Source organism: Dipodomys spectabilis, unplaced genomic scaffold, assembly GCF_019054845.1.
Source record: "Dipodomys spectabilis isolate Male_0828 unplaced genomic scaffold, ASM1905484v1 ptg000319l, whole genome shotgun sequence".
Taxonomy (NCBI): domain Eukaryota; kingdom Metazoa; phylum Chordata; class Mammalia; order Rodentia; family Heteromyidae; genus Dipodomys; species Dipodomys spectabilis.
Window position 1 is genome coordinate 3,338,908 of NW_024870996.1, and position 19,422 is coordinate 3,358,329.

General features: G+C 41.2%; 1 pseudogene; it reads left to right on the top strand.

Moving 5' to 3' along the window:
- The first annotated feature begins 1,194 nt into the window (after positions 1-1,194).
- On the top strand, positions 1,195-18,962 carry LOC122128006 (annotated as a pseudogene).
- The last annotated feature ends 460 nt before the right edge of the window (positions 18,963-19,422 follow it).

The window sequence follows — 19,422 nt, forward strand, 5'->3', positions numbered from 1 at the left end:
CCGTTTGTGATTACAATTAATTTCATCAGATTAAGCTTGCATCATCCAGCTTCTTCATCCACTCAGATCCTGCGGAGGCTGGCATTTATCCATCTTTCCATGTTTTTGATACCGCCCAACCTTTATTTTCCAGAGCAAGTCCTCTCTTTCTTCATCAATAGGAAGTCAAGAGAAAAGGTCCTACTTCAGAATCCTTATGGAACTTACTACCTGTATCATCATATCCTAAGGAATGTTTGACTCAAGTTTACCAAGTCTGAAAGTCACCAGAGTCTCCATGACAATGGAGCATGGTATGCCTGAGTGTGAATCCCAGATCTGTCATGCAAGTGGGTCCAGTGTCACTTTGGTCAAGTGCAAAGCCTCTCGGTTTAAATTTCCTTAGCCATAAACAGATGTAGTAGTTTCATCACATTAAGGGCACTAGTATTACCAGGACATGCCTCTGGATGCTAAAGGAGGACGCTTAGTGATCGCTGGTGGGCCACTGCCCAGGCCTAGGACATCTGCCCAGTGCCACTGCCCAGGCCCAGTGCATCAAGGCTGGGCCGCATCCCAGCCATTCCCCGAGGCCACGCCCCGAGGCCCCGCCCTCCAGCCCCGCCCACCAGCTCCACCCCTTGCAGTGTGTCAGATAGCCTTGTCTTGGCTCTTGTTCTGCCCCTTGCAGTAAATCACCTTGGCACCACCCCTACCTCTGCCCCCGGGCCCTGTGCCCAGCTTCTAACCCTGCCCCTCACCGTACGGGCTGCTCCGCCCATTCTCCTTCCTTGCCCTGCCCTCGCCCTGCCCCTACCCTGTCACGTCCCCTGAGGAGTAGGAAGCTACAGCTCCATCCTCAATGCACTGCCCCCTGCTCCATCTTTGGCCCCTCCCTCTCCCTGCCTTGGGCCTGGCTCTCCACCTGGGTTCCTGAGGGAGGTGGATGCCATGGTGGTTGAGGCACTTGCAGTGGGTGCCGTGGCCTCACGCCTGGAGCTGCAGGAGGAGGACATCCGCTGGCTGTGGGCCGAGGTCCAGCGGCTGCAGCCTCACGACCCCGACCCGAGCCATGCCTCTGGGCCGAGCCTCATGCACGAGGTGGCGCTGCTCCAGGCCTAGGACGTCCCAGGTGGCGCTGAGAACCGCAAGCTGAGCCTCTACCGCCTCTACAGCCTAAGGCTGTGCCCGGCCAAGGGGCTGAGCCATGGGGCCATGCGAGGCCAGGAGGCCAGGAGCTCTGCCCAGGCCATGAATGCAACAGGAGCCCCGGGGAGCACGGGCTGCGCGGGTCAGGAGAGTCCATCCATGGGCCCGGTGCATCCAGCAGTGCGCCCGCTGGGATCTGTCCAGCCAGGCAGGTGCCTGCAGTGTGTGTCCAGCATGTCACATGTGTCCCCACCTCTGTGCTTGCCCTGTGCCCCACATGGCACCATTGCCCCCAGCCCCCCGCTACTCCCACCTGACATCTGTGTCCCCAACCACACGGGCCCAGCTCAAGCCCACAGCACAGCGCCCAGGATGGAAAGTATGCCTCCAATCTTAACACTTGTTAGATTGAGATGCTCTTTACCAAGTGTAATTGTGGTGCATTAGCAACATGGTTTGTTTGGTTTTGCTCTAAAGTAGTTGTTTTTTGTTTTTTAAATCAGGGCCTTATGCTTGTGAGGCAAGAGAGTTTGATCCTGATCTATCTGAGCAGAAGGGGCTTTATAGGGGTGCCACCACTAAGCCCACCTCTAGCAATATCTTAATGAGATGATGGGTTAAAAGTTTCTGGTGACAGCTACACGTTTTCCAGTGACAGTTGTTTATAAGGCATGTCTCCTCCTTCCTCAGGCTTCAGATGTGCAGCTTTTACTTGACTTACTATCTTTCAGCCTTCGTCTAATAAAAGTCAGGAAAAAGATTCTAAAAAGAAGAAACTGAAAGAAAGTGAGCCAGATGGTGAGGTAAGCCATTACAATGGGAATAATATAAAATACCCCCTGTAATTTTAATGATGGGTATGCAGGAGTTTTGACACAGAGTTACTAATTAAATTATTATTTGAGTCATCTAAATATGTCTTTAGTTAAAGATGAGCTAGTCACCCAGCTCTATTAGAAGTACTTCTCAGTTTCTTAAAAGTGAGATAGCAGCTCTCTTCTTTGTATCAAGGAGACTAGTGACTCTGCATTTTATTTTTATTTTTTTAAATAAAAATCATTAGAACAGCCTGGATGTATTCATTGTGTATCAGCATTTGGTATATTTGGACAAAAGAGGACCATCTGATGTCAAAGATATCAGTGTAGTTCTGGACTTCAGATCAGCTAGGAGAAACAATTGAGAAGAAACTGAGATGAAGAGTCGAGCCTATTCTTCATCCATAGTTCAGCAAACTACAAGTTGAAAAAATATGTGGAAACACTTGTATCTGTACTGCACCATTTAGGGACTTTTAGGGTCATTATTCCCTGTTTACCTAGTCTTTTGGTCATAAGCATCTACAGGTGACTTTTAAGGGTACAGGGAAATATGCATGGATTATATACACACACTAGGCCAATTTATTTGAGGGACTTGAGAATCCACAGACTTTGGTAAGCATGGGGCTCCTTGACCAAATCCCCCCTCAATGCTGAAGGATGGCTGTGTATAAATAAATGTTGTGTCACTCTGTATGTGAAGTTGTTTGAGGGGACAGGCTTTGAGCTGGACCCTTAGAGCTAGGAAGCAGTTGGATATGTGGGACAGGGTCTTCCATGGAGGAAAGTACAGGTGAGGCTCTTCCTGGGTATACTGAGCGGACCTTGAGGTGTGAAATGAATTCAGAGCTGTGCAGTGAGGGCATGATTGGGCTTTATAAGTAACTGTATAAGGGCTGTGTGTACTTATCCCATTGTATCCTAATGATTTTTAGGTGAAGCTTGTGGGGCCTTTGCTGTGATTCTTTTTCACAGAGCCTTTCTTATCCTATGGGCCCTCTCCTGGTTCTCCCCATTGCCCATCTCTCCTACAGTAGACTAATTGCGTGAGGGGTGCAACTCTATTTCTGTTCCAGTTGTCTCCCCAGCACCTAACACAGTGTTTGGGGTCAACACAATTCCCCAAATAGGGGTGTTGGGCTGATGTTGGCTATCAGCCACTATCCTGGAAGCATCTAGTAGATGCTGTGCTCCAAGGATGCTTCTCTGCATGAGCAAAGCCTAGTGACCTGGGTTAAGACTGCACATTGCTGCTCAGTCAGCTGATCCCATTATAATCATCTTTCTGACTGTCCTGGGGTTCCTGTTTAGTGAGAGGGGAAAAAGTGCCAGCTGGGGCTTCATTAACCTGTCCCTGCATTTATTTGGTGATTTAATTTTAATTTATGGGTAAACTGAAATTTTATTCCTTATTTATAGACTAAGCTATGTAAGTGAATTTTAGTAACCCATAAACTAAATTCCTTGGGAATTTGGAACCAGATCAGCTTTCTAAACTTGTAGAATGTAAGGTTGCCAGCAGGCATTCTAGGCAGCACCTCATTCTCTCCTGCCTTCATTCTGACAGAGATATAAAATGCCCTTGACTTTGGCATTATCCCAGGCAGCCATGTTGGCTGTCTATGTACCCAGCCCAGAACAGCAGCTACTCTGCTTTTCCTCCCTCCTGATCTAAACCAGATTTCCACACCTCCTCTGTGTTCCAAGTGGACATTCTCATCCCACACCTATATGCTCAAAAGGAACAAGGCAGCAGCTTTTCCCAGGCTCTGGTGAATGCCAGGGAGAGCACAGCTCTCACATGGATATTGTAGACACATTGCCTTTATCCTCTCAAAACTCACCCACTTGGCTCATTTGTGGATCTTCCTATAAATGTCCTATAAATGCTCTGGCTTCTGTCCTGCCCACACAGGTGTACTGGCACTCTAGTGCGCACATTCTGGGGGAGGCTATGAAACTTTACTACAGAGGCCAACTGTGATATGGCCCGCCTATTGAAAATGGATTTTATTACAACATGTTCATCGAGGACAGGTAACACCCCTGAACACTGGCTTTCCAAAGGCCGTGTGCTTATTCCCCATTGCTTTATGATGGCTTCATATTTGCTCATTCATTACATGTTGGATACTGTGAGTTAGGTAGATTGGTAAACCAGTTGTAAAAATTGGTTTTTTCATGTTTCGATTCTAGGGAAACTTTTGATGTTTTATCTCTTTTTCACAGAAAAATAGTAAATGCTAGCTGTCTAATGTGAGACCTGCTAGTGCAGATCTCAATTCACATACATATTCCTCCCAGGCATGTCCTCACATCCTCTGGCAGCAGGAACATGGTGAGCCCTTACTGCAGATCTTTGCAACAAAAACATAAATGCCGGGTCTATAGGGAAGAACACACAGAAAAGTAGGCTTCTGAGGAGCCTGTAGCCTGGCCAGGGAGGCTCCTAGCAGGACAGAGGAGAGATGATGAGATCCCGCAGCATCTGTCTAGGCCCATATCCCTCTCAGGAGTAGTAGGAGTCACTAGTGAGGAAGGACACAGGTCAGAGGCCAGAGGAACTTTAGAGTGTCAGAAGGTCTGTAGTGACTTACATGGTTCTTTCTTTTAGAACAGTGTCCCAGCATGGAGCTGGCAGCCCCGGAGAGCATGTGTAAAACCATCATAACAGAGAAGCAGCCTTTTGAAGTCAGCAAGGAAACCCTCGTGGAAATGTTCAAGGTAACTGGGAAAACAGAACAAAAGCTTTTACTAGGAACATGGAATGCAATTAATGTGGGATAACTTTTTCCCTTCTCACCCCACCGCTAAAAAAAAAAGTCCTCTATTGCTCCGCACACGGTATCCCCAGCCTGGCACTGATTGTGTGGCTACAGCCACTTGCTGTGACATTTCTGCTTTTCCAAGAAATTTTCCAACAGCTGTATAGGTAAAGAGCCAGGTGAAAAATTTCCAATGTATATTTATAAATCTGACGAATTCTGAGCAGTATTAATAGCTGTTTAGTGGGAATACCTAACTATGTATTCTTGAATAAAGCATTGTTTGATTCTAGAATTAGAAATAAAATAAAGAGCATTAAATTCATCAGTATCTGTACTTGTGTACACATAATAGCCATCTTTTTGGAAATAGTTTCTGTTTAAAGAAAAACGATTTTACCTTGTATCTGGGGATATAGCTTTGTGGAAGTCTTTGGGTTTGATCTCCAGAAGGGCAAAAATAAATGAATAAATAATTATCATCTCTAAAACTTTTTGAACATGGTTTTCTAGAACAATATTACCCAGCAGAAATATAATGGAATCCATAAATCAAATCAACATGTATAATCTTAGATTTTGTACAAAATAGTTTTATTTAACCCAGTATGTCAAAAATGCCATTTCAATACATAGACAAATAAGGTCCTGCCTGTTTTCTGCTTGTAGCCTCTCATGTCAGATTACCTGGCTGTAAGTGATGGGGGTCGAGGTCCCCAGGTCAGAAGGTATGGCTTTAGGCTGTGAGCTCTTTGTGTCATGTGGCTCAGCACCTAGACCCTAGTGCCTGCCCTGGTACAGCTTTTGAAAGAGTCATGAGTACTAGTTTGCAAACACATTTTTCTTTGTAGTATAATAAATTTGAGTGCTTCATTCTGAAGGAGAAGGTCAACACTCCAACTACCACAGTTTACAGGTTTGTATGCATACATTTTAACACTTCTAAGGCAAACCTGAAGATTTTAGCAACTGGAGCAGAGCATTTCTAGAGGGTAGTCTGTCATATAGCTGATAAATGATTTGAGTTAGGAGTCCCAAAATATTACCACCTATTAGGATGGTACTAAGACTAATGTTCTTTTTTTTGGTGATACTAGGATTTAAGTTCAGGGTCTCTTACTTGCTAGATTGATGCTATACTGCTGATCCATGCCTCCAGCTCTGTTTGTCATTAGTTATTTTTAGGCTAGGGTCTTCCTTAACACAGACACACCCTCAAGCCTTGATTTGTCTACTCTAGGCTTCCCATCATGACTGTGATCACTGGAGCATACTACTATGCCCAGCTTCCCTCCATAGACTTTTTCTCACAAATTTTTCTGCCTGAGCTGGCTTGGAACCATGATCCTCCCCCATCTTATCCTCCCATATAGCTGGAGATGACAGGCACATATCACTGCACCCAGCTGCCATTTGAAAAATGTCTTGCAACCTTTTCTTCCTAGGCTATAATGAAACTGTTATTCTCTTAATCTCAACCTCCCATGGAGCTAGGTTTATAAGCATAACCTACTGCACCCTGCTAGTATTTGCCTATTGCCCTTCCCTCTTTTTTATGTTCCTGCTATTTAGGTACTGCTAGGACCTTCATGGTTCTATCTAGAGAGTGAATATTTATATTATTTTGGCCATCAATATCCACCAGCAGGGAACTGCATTTCCACAGTTAAGTGCTGTGGTTCTCTGGTGTCAATAAAGTAGAGAGGAAAGTTGTGTCTCTGCCCAGTGCATCTTATATTACATGAACTTGTTACCATAAGGAGGAGACTAGGTTTGTCAACATTGGCCTTCCTGTTCCCGTTAGTTTATGTGACCTTATTTAATTTTTGACACTCTCCTCCCTCCAAAAATGCCTTTCTTCTCTGCAATGAGTTGAAGATGTTATTTAGGCATTTTAAATAAAAGGAAGTGAGGGATGAGGGAGAATAATAGAGTAGTAAATTTGATGAGGCCCGTTGTATGTTTGTATGGACATATCACTATGGAATCCCTGTACAAAATGTGGTAATAAAAATACTAACAATATGAATTGATGTTTTTACATGTAGAGCTTCATTATGTGTGTGTGTGTGTGTGTGTGTGTGTGTGTGTGTGAGCGCGCGTGAGCGTGTGCTGATAGTGGGGCTTGAACTCAGGGCTTTGCACTCTTGCTCAGCTTTTTCACTCACAGTTGGCACTATACCACTTCAGGCATACCCCTAGTTCAGCTTTTTTTGCTGATGGAGTCTTGAGGGCTTTTCCTACCTAGGCTGGCTTTGAAGGGTTATCCTCCAGATCTCAGCTTTCTGAGTAGCTGGGATTACATGGCTGCCTAGGCTGGCTTTGAACTGTTATACTCTAGATCTCAGCTTTCTGGGATTAGATGGGCTACTGGATCCCAGCCTCTTTGCTTTTGACATTTATTTTTTAAACTAAGATATCAAGTTAGTTCATTTTGTAAGAAACCAGATAATTCCAGTCCTGAAAACTGGTATAGAGCAGGGAATATTTGACTTTTCAATTTTATGAAAATGGCAGCTTTGAGAGCCATGACAGTTAAAATACCATCTCTTTCATATAATTTCTTTCAGAAGGTATTCTTTGGTGTTTGAATTTGAGGAAAAGACATCATATTGAGTTCTGAGTATAGATGAGTGGTTTTTCTCCTGGATTTTACATGCTTTTTTTTAAACTTGTTATTATTAAGTAGTTGTACAAAGGAGTTATAATTTCATATGGAATCTTAATTTTTAATTTAGAATCCAGAAGAGAGAAAGAAACCATTTACTTAACACATATAGAAAGCCAAGCATCCTAGCTAGTTGGGAAGTTGAGATTGTTAGGGTTGGGGTTCAACACCAGCCTGGACAAGAGCAGTTCCAGAGCCTCTATCTCAATGAAGAATTGAATATGGTAGTCCACTCCTGTTATTCTAGCTACTGAGAAATCTGACAAGTGAATTACACTCAGGTATGTAACAACCAAAAATAAGAACTGCCAAGCATGGCTCAATGGAAGCAGCACTTCTTGGGAAGTGGGAGTTCAAATTGTAGTATCACAAAAAAATGTGTGCGTGCATGTGTGTGTATATACACACAGACATATGAAGATATGGTTAGAATAATCGAAAAAAATCTGTAAAAGTGTCCTAAATATCTTATTATAGGTATGGTTCACTAATTGAATTCTGTAAAGGCCCCCACAGGGAAAATTAAAACCATAAAACTTTTCAAGGTAAGAATTGATTTTTTAAACTTATAAATACGGCAAACTTAAGTAAACTAGATGATAAGGGATTTCAATTATATTTCTGTACTCTGAATATGATATTTTAAACAGTTATTCTTATTTGGCTGAGAATAATATGTATTTTAGAGTATTGATCTTTTAGGAAACTTTATATGACTTTAATTTTATTTAATGTTATTATATCAGAATACATTTGTTTCATATATTTTGGATAATTCTGTCCTTTATGTAGCTGAACTCCCATAGTCATAAGTTTTGCATCTGTAGAGTTAACAAACTGAGAATTAAAATATTTGAAAAAATTTCATCGATACAGATGAGTGCACACAATAGAGGATAACAAATATTTCCATAGTATTTAGTGTGTCCAATTTAAATATTTAGACATGATTTAAAGCCTAGAGAAGGATAGTGTATGTTATATAGAAATACTATACCATTTTATATAAGGTGAGAAAATAAGAATTTTCATATTCATGAAAGGTTCTGGAACTAATTTCCCTCCAGATACCAAGAATTGACTGTACTAGGGCTTTCTTCAGTTGCCTGGTGCAAGCAAGAATATTTATCTCCATATAAAATAAAAGTACTGCAGGAAAAAGAGCAAAGAAAAGAGTTAAGAATAGAGAAAATGTAGCTCTGAGAATCAAGAGATGTAGCAATGACTTTGTGGTCCAAACTTTTCTGGGCCTTTGGCTTTCTCAAGAAAACTTTTGGTGAATTACTGTGGTGAAATCCCTCTGTACAATTAATATATACTTAAAATTATTTAAAAAAAGCAACATGAGCTGTCAGCCCTGCCCATTTATGTTCTTAGTCCCTGAGCCATTGCTCACTGGGGCTCATCCACCCTTTCTTGGACTGCCTACCTCTTTCTCTTCTACTTGATTGTTCTTCAATATTCTTCCTTACCATTCCTCACATTTCATTCCTACTCTTCACATAATTCACTGAGGTGCTATAATTTGGAAAATTGTACTTGTAATTAGAGCTTTCCAGATTTAATTAGAATTAATTTCATATTCACTCTAGCAACATAACAAAGTGTTTTTAAGCAACCAATGCTGATACAGCAAGGAAAAACCATGACTATATTCAAGAACAGAGATGTTGATACCCAATATGTAAAATGTTTATCAAAACCTTGTGTATGTTTAGAATTCTTCAACATATTTGGAAGGCAATTCTGAACTGAAAATCATGCAGAGAATCCATGGGATATAATTCCCTGATAATAAAATTATAAAGACATGGGAAAAATTCCAAGAGGAAGCCAAGAACAGAGATCACAGGAAAATTGGGAAGGTATGACCCACATTCCCATAGCCATGGAAATATAAACCTGTCTTTGTTACCTAATGATTGCATTTCGTACAACAAAATTTAAATAGTAATGCTCTTCTTCTTCCATCCCATCTGCTATTTTCCTGGTACTCATAACCTGAATTATCTTTTAATCTCTCCCTTTACTATATCTTTTATTAGTTTCTTTAAATTGCACCCTTATAATTTTTTATCATGATTTGTATCATAATATAAAAATAAAGCTCTTTTTAAATGATATACACTTGATAGTATACTATTTACTTAGGAGGTAAAATACTGCATAGAAAGAAGGAATGATATTTGAAAATAGATGGATTCTGGGTTTTAATCTCAGTACTTCCAGGCCAGGATTGAGTTGTGTTATGTGGTGGCTAAGGTGTTCACTTAGAAAGCTCAGTGCCCTCATCCCTCCTGCTGAGCATCTGATGGAATCACTGGGTTGCCCACACAGGGAAGGCTCTCAGGAATGGTCATCATCACCTAAAGTCCACTTTCTACAGTAGACTTCTATAGTGTTTTCGATCATTTTTTCTCCTCATGAGATCTTCTGAGTATGTCATGAAAGTGTTCACAGTGAATAGCATGTGATGACAGGCCAGCCTCAAGGCCAGGTCTGAATGAGTGTGCCCTATAATGTATAGTTAGGGGACGAACTGAGGGCGTGGACATGGCTGGTATTAGAAGATGGAATAATCACTGAGCATTGCATGTTCTGATCCTAGCAGGCCACCTGTGTGCCAACAATTGAGTGATAAGAGGTATTGTTTGAAATGTAATTATTGTTTCCATCTAGGAACAAGAACTTTTCTTTTTTCATGACCTGAGTCCGGGAAGCTGTTTTTTCCTTCCTAGAGGAGCCTTCATTTATAATACAATCATGGATTTTAGATGAATAAGTTAGTTAAATATTTTTTTAAAACTGTTATTGAACTACAATTTATATTTTACTATTTTTTTTCTCATGAATGGTCAAGTAGTTCTATGGATTGTGTCTTCTAATAAAAACCTATAGATGATTTTTTTCTTGGATTTAATAAAATGTGCATGCTGCTCCTGTAAGTCTCTAGAGCATGTAGAATATAAAAATGAGTGTGGATATCTCTGTAGGAAAGGAAAAAGGAGAAAGTGTCTTCTCTGGTACAAAATGTTCATTTAGGAAACTCTTCTGTTGTCTGTGCCCTGACTTCCTGGTGATTTAGGAGTCCCATAGAAAACAATGAAAAGCACTTACATCAAATTCCTACCAGTGGTACAAGTTCATAGATTGGAAAGTCTTCTGTGTCTGCATGGTTAGGACTACAAGACTGCTGGGGTTCCTGTACATTCTCACTTCATTTTGTCTTTCCTGTAAGTAGTAGCCACAAAATCCACTGTGTAGTGATGTTTCAGTTAATGACAGACCACCTATGTAACGGAGAACCCATAATGTATCAAGCAGTCTTATTGCCCTGTCAGATTATGTGGTTGTAGCTGTCTTAGGTTAGGCAAGTCACTGATGAAGGTTCTCATGATGAATTTGCTTAATAACACCGTTCTCAAGATACATCCTTGTTAATAATTGAGACAAGGTCTCAATGCATAGTACAGGCTGGCCTTGAACTCATTATGCAGCCTAGGATGGATTGGAACTCATGATCCTCTTACTTTAGCCTCATGATACACACCACCATACCAAGCTACAGTCTTCAATAAGTTGATTTTTATGTAGCAACTATTACTAACTGACCTTCAGGGATTCTCTTACTATAAAACTGCACAGCTTATTCTGTAGTGGTTCAAGTAGTTGCCTATTTAATTTTTTTTTTAAATTTGGTTCTTTTACTTTAGAATCAATTTGATGCCAAGATTTGTATGAGCTGATATCTTAGAACTTCTTTGCATTATCATTCTGGCTATCCCCTTAAGCTTTCCTGTTTTGGATTGCTTCTTTCCTGACCCTTGTCTTCTTCCTCTTTGCTAATCTGTAACTCACATTTGGAGAGCACTTCCTTCAGTAACTTTCTGAGGAAAGTGCACTGGTTATTGTCTGTGGCTTCACTAGCCTTTTTTTCCTTCCTTGCCTTGCATGTGCGTGGATCGTGAGAGTGATCTCTACTGACTCTGTCACTGGCCAACACACATTCCAGGAAAATTGGCCAGAGGGAGGCAGGTGGAAGACAGAGGTCAGGGAAATTGAAGTGTCCCTGAAAGTTATTATAGATTTTGGTAGATGGTGATGACCAATCACAGTTGCTACTTTGGTTATATTATTCTTGCTAAAAATCAACACATCACCCAGTACCTAGAACTCTCAAGGAGAAGGGTAGAAATCAGTTGCTACTTTGGTTGCTAAAAAATCAACATACTACCTGGTGCCTAGAACTCTGGAGGGGAAAGATGGAGATGAAACCGAAAGGATTTATGATGGATTTAAAGGGCTCTCTTTTCTTTTATAGATGCAAGACAGACATGGCTGATGATCAGGCCCAAGGTCTGATTGTGTGGATTGCGAATTGTAAAGGCATTTAAATATACAACCTTAGTAGTTTCTAATGCTAAGATAAGGCCACTGGTTGGGAAGGAGTGGGTCCCTGAGTTGTATAGCACTCCTCTAAGGTGGACATTCTTTATTTTAATTGGCTTTAGAGAGCAGTTGTTTCTGTAGGATTACATTCGCTTTTATAATGAGAAAGTATTTGAAGATGTTTTTATTCACTTGATGTATAGGAGCTCATGGGGTGTGTTCATATCACCAGGCCTTGTGGTACCTGAGGTTGCCTGAAATTGTCCCTCAGGAACAAATACATTGCCATTATGTCCAGAGTCATTTTCCAGGTTCCTTCAGGAGGCTAGACTGAGCCATTGACTGAGAGCTTGCTTTTCCTAGCCTTGATTACCTCTGCTCTCCAGAGAAAGAAGTTGATGGCATAGCATTAGATATACTTTTCCCCCAAATTTTCTTCTGTTGGTACTCAGCATCAGACCCAAGAACCTTAATCACAAGCCACATAGAAAGTACTTAGTGGCCTAAGACCAAAGCAGGACTCCAAATCCCACACCTGGGTAACATCATAAAGATGTTTCCCAGGCCTCAGCAGAGGTAGAGGAAAGGCAAAAGAGAAGTTGTGACAAGGCCCATGGTTTTGGCCTTTTCACTGTGTGCAAGCCCGAGCCAAGGCCCTTAAACTTCTTCCTTCTCGTGTGAGATGCCCCACCCACAAGGACAAATGCATCTTGAACTTTTTGCCAAGAAATGAACCTGTCAGTGTAGTGAGTAGAGGGGCCTGAACTGGAAGTAGGGCCCAAACATCCCTGCCCTTTATAAACTCTTACCTGGAATTCCTTGGGAAAGCTTAGTAAATTTCCTTATTGATACATGCATACATTTCTTAAGAGGCAAAACCATCTTACTCACCCTCATGTCTTCCCTGCTCAACAGTTGAGTGTAAAAGATGTGCAAGAAGTATCTGTTAGCCGGTGCTGGTGGCTTACGCCTGTAATCCTAGCTACTCAGGAGGCTGAGATCTGAAGACTATAGTTCAAAGCCAGCCCAGGCAGGAAAGCCCATAAAACTCTTATGTCCAGTTAAAAAACCACCAGAAAACTAGGAGTGGCGCTGTGCTCAAGTGGTAGAGCGCTTGCCTTGAGCTGAAGAGCTGAGGGACAGCACCCAGGCCCAGAGTTCAAGCCCCATGACCAAAAATATAAAAGTATATGTTAAACAATTAATGCAATGACATACTTATTGAACTTACTTTCGTCAAATCTAGAACAAAAAAAAAGATAAATATACACTAAAGCAGGCACTTTTTAAAACATTTTCTTCTTTAACAATAAAATAGCAACTACAGAATAGCTTGGTGGAATTTGGAAAACCATGGAAAATGAACCCAGGTGATGGAGCATATTATGGCCCTAAATTAAGTAGATCATAGTCTTCCTAATAAACAAAAATAAAAATTTCAAAATGATTAAAACAAGAAAACCTTTTTAAGCAAAAGTTTTTTACTTACAGATGGATATAAAAATCACTGATGCTATTGGCAGATACCATCAGTGTGCTACCATTCAGTTGGACATCCAGTTGCCTATTAGATTTAATCTTACATATGTTAGGTGAGTAATTGGACATGATAAATACTACAGTAGGAGTATCCTTATTATTTGTCATCTGAGTATGAGTAATGCAAATGTAAACATTAGTGAACCTCTTTCTCCTCTCTCTCTCTCCACACACACACACACACACACACACACACTTACCTGCTCATAGTCTAGTTGGAGCTTTTCTTCATCTATTTTGTCTTCTATGACAAAATATCTGAGTCTAGATACTTCATAAAAAAAAGTTTATTTAGCTCATCATTCTGATAGCTGGCAAGTCCATGCAGTATGGCACTGGCATCTGTCAAGGTCCCCTTAATTGTATCTCAACATGGCAGAGAAATAGTAAGGAAAATGGCTGCATGTTGAAGGAGATGAAGATATGGAGTAGCTTTGCCTTTTAACAACCTACTCTCGAGAACTATCCCAGGCCTGAGAGAGCTATATTGTGGCTCTCTTCTGAGGTTAATGTCCCTATGTCCTAAATAAATATCCACTAGGCCCCTGCCTCTTAAAGACCTACCTCTTGCTGAGCTGTTGGGTATATCCTCATGGTTATAAGTGCATAAGTTACATTTGTCACAATAAGGTGGTATTTTATCTTTCAAAGAAACATGAAAACAAATCTTGTGGAGCTTACCTCATTATTAACCATAATTTCTAGTCCTCTTTTTTTTATTTTTGGTCTGGTCATGGGTCCTGAACTCTGGGTTGGGCACTGTCCCTTAGCTCTTCAGCTCAAGGCTAGCGCTCTACCTCTTGAGCCACAGCACCACTTCTGGCTTTTTTTCTTTTTGCTTATGTAGTACTGAGGAATTGAACCCATGGCAAGGCAAGTGCTCTACTACTGAGCTACCTTCCTAGCCACCTTCTCCCAGGGGAGAAGGATGAGTGTCAAAGGCTTTCAGGTCTGCCGATGGTTTCGCAGAACAAAACTCAGGGAGTGGTAATGTCAAGAGGGTGGGCATTGGATGTAGCAAGCGTGGCTGTGCACGCAGGTGGTGGAAACTAAGAGAGGGTGTGGGAGTTCATTACACTATTTTCTGCTTTTGAATGTATTTTCTTTTCTTTTTTTTTCAATGTCCTGTAATAAAACTTCTTAAAAGCAAGAGAGAAAAGATAAGCAGGCAAAGCCATCCTTCGGAGAGAAAATATGGCCACCAAACAAAACAATCTGTTAAAGAAGAGACAACCAAAACACTAGTCTAAATCTAGACAAAGCTCAATATGAGAAGTAAAGTTACTGCCCAACCTTTCGAAAACATTAACATAAGTAATTTTCATTTTTCAGCAAGGATGGGGATGGTAAGAAAATACCTGTGATCATTCACCGAGCGGTGCTGTGGTCCATGGAAAGAATGATAGCCATTCTCACAGAAAACTACTCAGGGAAATGGAAACTGATGTGCAAAGGAAAACCACATGTCTAGTAAGAGTAAATGGATATAAAAACATTGGCAGCTTATGCTTTATATCAGCAAGTATCTATACGAGCTCATTAACTTTAGAGGAGGAGCCTCAGTAGTGTTGTTTGTTCATTTATTTCAGGCTCTTTTCACATAGTTGCTATATGGAAAAACATACATCCTGCGCCCTGGGAGACGGCACCCTGCCATACTCCCATCTCTTCAACCTACATTGTAAACAGCATAGACTGCCTTGGCCTGTGACTGAAGAAAACCAGCAAATCTGACCCTCCAGTGGCATGAACAATGCTCTGAGAGGTGAGCTCCAGCAGCCCAGCCTCATTCAGGGAGGCCTGGGAAGGGAAATCTTCTGCTGGACGCTGGCTAGAGGTGTGGAGTCATACTAATGTAGGACTAGCCTTACTGCTTTGATAACCAATTTAAAGATTTATACGTAACAAGATTGGAAAAGAAAAACCCAACAGATAGATTAGGGGAAGACAATTGATCTCTCAAAGTGGCCTACTGAGGCAGCTTGTTCTGCCCAGCAAAAGGCCTTCATTGCTGAGGAGTTTTTCAGCATTCACATATGAGAAGTCTTGGGTTAGGTGCTGTGGCTCATACCTGGAATTCTGTCTGTAAATTTTAATTGTTTGAAAATACTTATATGACATAATTTTCAGGCTTTTCTGGCTGTCCCCACTTCAGGTAATGGTCATCCCTGTGGGACCAATGTGTGAAAAATACGCCTTTCAGGAATAAACAGTCAATAACCACCTTGTAGATCATTGACTTCATGCTTTAAAATATAACATCATCATCAGATTAATTCAACAACTAATATGTTTCAGTAATTGGGAGTAACACATGAATAATGTTTATCTAGCTGTATCAGACTATTTTTATTGGCTTTGAAACATTTTTTCCACTTGTCTCTATTAAGCAAAAGCATCTTCTTATATATTATTACATAACAAATTACCCTAAGACTTGGCAGCCTGCAAAAACAAATATTATCTCAGAGATTATCTCACAATTTCTGAATCAAAAGTCTGGGGGCAGCTTAGCTTGGGGTATAGTGTCTCATAAAGCTTGTCACGGGACAAGCGTGTCTTGTCTCCTCATCCCATCCATCTGATAGCCTTCTGAATGTTCCCATAACAGGGCATCTGGGTCCCCCAGAGCAAGTGACGTGGAGGATGGAAACTCAGCAGCAATGTCCATACCATTTGTCTCGCTGTGTGGGGCACGTAGACTGCCTCTTGTGAAAGGCAATCACAGGGGTGTGCAGGCCTGGAGTGGGGACAGCAAAGTTTGATATAGAATCTGGCTACAAGCAACACGATGAGCCTATTCTGTTTTCTTCCAGATATCCAATGAATTTTTTGAGGAAGGATTCATGACTGATGTGGATTTAGATGACAGTTGTACATTAAATAAGAAAATACGGAATGCTGGCTCAGTATAATTTTATTTTGGGTAATTTGTTGTTCTCTTTTTCCAAATGTGTTTTTTGGCTTTGACGCCAAAAAGTAAAATGAGAAATATGCCCCTCCTGATTATATCACAACTTCATGTTTACTTATCCACAAAGAAGAATCCTGGCTTAGCTATTCCTAAGTACTAATGTTATGTGCAAGGTTTATATAATAACTCAAGTTGCCCATGAGTCCTATGATGGAGTGTTTTTAATAATTCTTAACATCTTAAGGCAAATGAAAAAAGAATGTGACTGTGACCTCTTCAGTAGACTTATACTGTTTATTTTTGAGCCATGTGGCAGGCCTAAATTGTTAGTTCCATGTTTTTCTGGTTTAATTAGAAATCTTAAAGATTAATGGGTGGAAAATATTCCAAGTTAAAAATAATCAAAAAAATTTAAAAGTGAAAAAATAAAACATCCCATGAGTAACTGGATACAAAATCCAAAATTTGGGCTTCAAGAATAATTATGAAGGGCTAGAGGCATGGTCAAGTTATAGACTACCTCCCTCGCAAGCACAAAGCCTTCTCTGAATTCAAACCCAGTACAGTCACAAAACATCAAAGATATAAAAATAATAATTTTGAAGTCAAGAGAAATTGGCATTCAGATGCCCACAGGCCTGGTACTACTATACCTCCTGTAAGCTGAAAGAGTCAGCAGAAAGCAAAATGAACATATAGTGAGCTGTCCTGAAAAACTGCCCATTGACTTTGTAGTAGGAATTGTGATGCTTTTGTCAAGCTTGCTGTGGTCTAAGAAATCAAAAATTAGATTAGAAAAAAGATGATATAAAAAGTAGAATGATTCACCTGTCACACTATGGGAAGAGTTGCCAGGAGCACTTAGCCCCACTGTTCTTCCTGTTTGTTCTAGCCCTTTGATCTTCTGTTCTGCTTTGTTGTATGTATCAGTTTCTTCTTTGTGTAAAAAAGCATGGGTGCAGATTCCTAATTATCTCACAATATCGGTCATCTCCCCCCGCCCCCAATTTGGGAAATTGTGGCATGGCTGTAAGAGTTCTCTGTTCCTCTTTGCACCCCAAAACCACAATCCTGTTTTCTCAAGTGGACAGTAGGTAGATGGGATTAGAGGACATTCCTTACCCTTTCCCCCCCAGGTCACTTAACTGTCAAAGGAAGAAGCTAATGACTCTTGACATGATGGTAAATTGTTTATTTTACATGTTTGTTTTCCTTCTGTTTCTGAGGGAATGTTCACAGAGAGATTTCGGTGGCTTCTGCCACTGACAAACTGAAGGATCTTCAGCAATTACGTGTACTAAATGCTGAGGAAGACTTTTAAAGTCCTTTCCTTGCACTTGCTTCTTCATGGCCTTGTTTTGATGACTTAAGTGCATTAATCAGTTAACATGTTAGTTTTTCTTAGAAATTTAGGCCCACTGCTGGGGTCCTCTTGTGGGCTCAGTTGGAAAAGGAACAATGAATGATTAACTGATTGCAAAAAGTTTAAAATATGCTCAGTATGTGCTGAGGGTAAGACAAGCTTGGGAAATTTTCAAGCAGTCATTGCTTCCCAAGACTTATCCACTGAAAGAAGGAAAAGAGAATGGTTGAAAGTTACTGCTACAATTGTGATTTTTTGAAAGATGGGCTTCATTCCTGGGTGTGTAGCTCTATGGTAGAACATTTGCCTAGTGTGTGTGAGGGCTGGATCTCCAGCACTGCAGAAACAAAACAAAAGTAGGCTTCAAATATACAGTCCTTTCTGGATGGGAAGAAATCATACTTCCTAATAATATGCCACAGGTGTTTTTATGGCTGTTTTTACTGAAATTCATACTGAAACTTTACGTCAAAGTTGGAGTCCTACTTCATTTAATTAATTAATTGGCAACCATAAGAGAAGCTATTACTAATATTAGATTACTGAGAACTTCAAAGAAATTCAGTGCTGTAGAATCTGTTATTTGCACTGCACCTTAAGAGTTGCAATTTTAATGCATCTAGAAGAAGTAATTTCCCAAATAAAATGCATCACACAGTGTTTCCTGTTTCCAGCATTTCAACTATGGGCTTGTTTCACGGTAAGCTGTTCACCCAGAAATCACTTCTTTGATAGGCTGACATATCAGTCATGGATTTCAATGATTTGTTGTTCTTGTTGTTGCTTTTTTGTATTTGGTGGTGGGACTTGAATTCAGGACCTGGGTGCTGTTGAGCCACAGCTTCACTTCTGATTTTCTGGTGGTTAACTGGAGATAAAAGAGTCTCACAGACTTTCCTGCTAGGAGTTGCCTTCAAACAATAATCCTCAAATCTCAGCTCTAGGAGCAGCCCTGATTGCAGCCGTGATTACAGGCGTGAGCCACAAGCTCCCAGCATGGATTTCTAATTTTAACAAAAACAAATTACTGGCTGAGAGCAAAATTAAAATGGCTTTCTGAGCAAGGAGAATTTAGGTATCAAGCAAGTATTTTATTTGGCTATTTTCTGCACAGTTCAACATTAATTTATGATAGTATGTTAACAGAGCATCCAGTTAACTTCGTGGGGGACACGAAACAGTTGATGAAGGCAAGCTACAATGTACCAGACCTGTGTAGCAGGTTCATATTTTAAAACAATCTCTCCAGGGTACTAGGGTACAGCCTGTTTTTCCGTGGTTTTTAGGAGAGAGTCCTGCTTCAGCACCCGCTCCAGCTCCCCAAGGGCTAGGTGTGGTGGACTGGGGGGCCGAACACCAGCCTGCGGTACGATGACACCAACGAGAGGACCACTTGGAGCTGAACAGAGGGAACCGAGCTACCATGGCCAGCCGGCAGCTGTAGCCATGGCGCACTTGTGCTCTGCGGGCCTCTGCCCGCGGCTGGACAGGATCCCTCCCGCGTGAACCTTAAGCCCCTCTCCCGGAAGTGTGAGCACCGGCAAGATGGCGGCCGCGGCAGGGGTGCTGAGCATGCTGCTGTTCCTCTTGCAGTTTTTTTTTTTTTAATTTGATTTTATTTTATTTGAGAACATACTGTACAGAGGGGTTACAATTACATGGGCAGGATAATAAATACATTTCTTACCAAGCATTGCAGCCTCCTCCTTTGTTCCCTTCACCTCCCTTCCCAGCCTCCCCCCTCCCCCCCACCCAATCCTTCTCCCCCTTTCCCCCCCCACCGACATTGTAAAGCTGGTTTTGACATGACATTTTGTACTTCTCATTGTTGCAAC